The 631-nt window shown below is 52.5% G+C and overlaps 1 protein-coding gene across 1 annotated transcript in view; it reads right to left on the bottom strand.

Moving 5' to 3' along the window:
- Nucleotides 1-631, bottom strand: part of POLD3 (DNA polymerase delta 3, accessory subunit) — a 26,663-nt gene that overhangs the window by 25,038 nt on the left and 994 nt on the right. The gene's annotated exons all lie outside the window — the stretch shown is intronic.

The following is a 631-nucleotide window of genomic DNA, read 5'->3' as shown; positions in this document are numbered from 1 at the left end:
GGCCGGCATGGCACCCGGTGCCCCGGGCGGGGGGACAGCGTGGGCATCGGCCACAGCTTGGACTCGATGGCCTCAGAGCTCTTCTCCAACCTAATTAATTCTGTGCTTTTGTCAAACACGTCTCTTCCGCACGCTCCAGGGACCTCCCGGAGCCGCTCCTCCCCGCTGGATTGTATTCCCAGCAGAAATCTGGTGTGTTGAAGCCCCCACGGGAACAGGGACTGGCCATGGTGGGGCTTCTCATCTGCCTCTTCGTCCTGGTTGGGTGTGTACCTGGGTCCCACCTGGATACCTGTCCTGTCGGCCTTCCCCTGATCCTTACCCATCACCTCTCCACCCTTCCTTCCATCACCGGTTGGACTCGATAAAAATAGAATAGAATAGAATAGAATAGAATAGAATAGAATAGAATAGAATAGAATAGAATAGAATAGAATAGAATGGAATAGAATAGAATAGAATAGAATAGAATAGAATAGAATGCTGCTTCTTAGATTTGGGGAAAACCAACCTGTAACAGCTGATAACTGGCAGCAAGAAGCAGCAATTCCGAAAGAGACCTGCTCCAGTCATGAGAGGGTCAGCGGCTCCGCAGAGCTTGGGAGCGGCCCAACAGCAGCGGCAGCTCCCG

Source organism: Corvus brachyrhynchos, unplaced genomic scaffold (genome assembly GCF_000691975.1).
Source record: "Corvus brachyrhynchos isolate BGI_N302 unplaced genomic scaffold, ASM69197v1 scaffold412, whole genome shotgun sequence".
NCBI classification, from domain to species: Eukaryota; Metazoa; Chordata; class Aves; order Passeriformes; family Corvidae; genus Corvus; species Corvus brachyrhynchos.
This window is presented reverse-complemented; position numbering and strand designations above follow the sequence as displayed.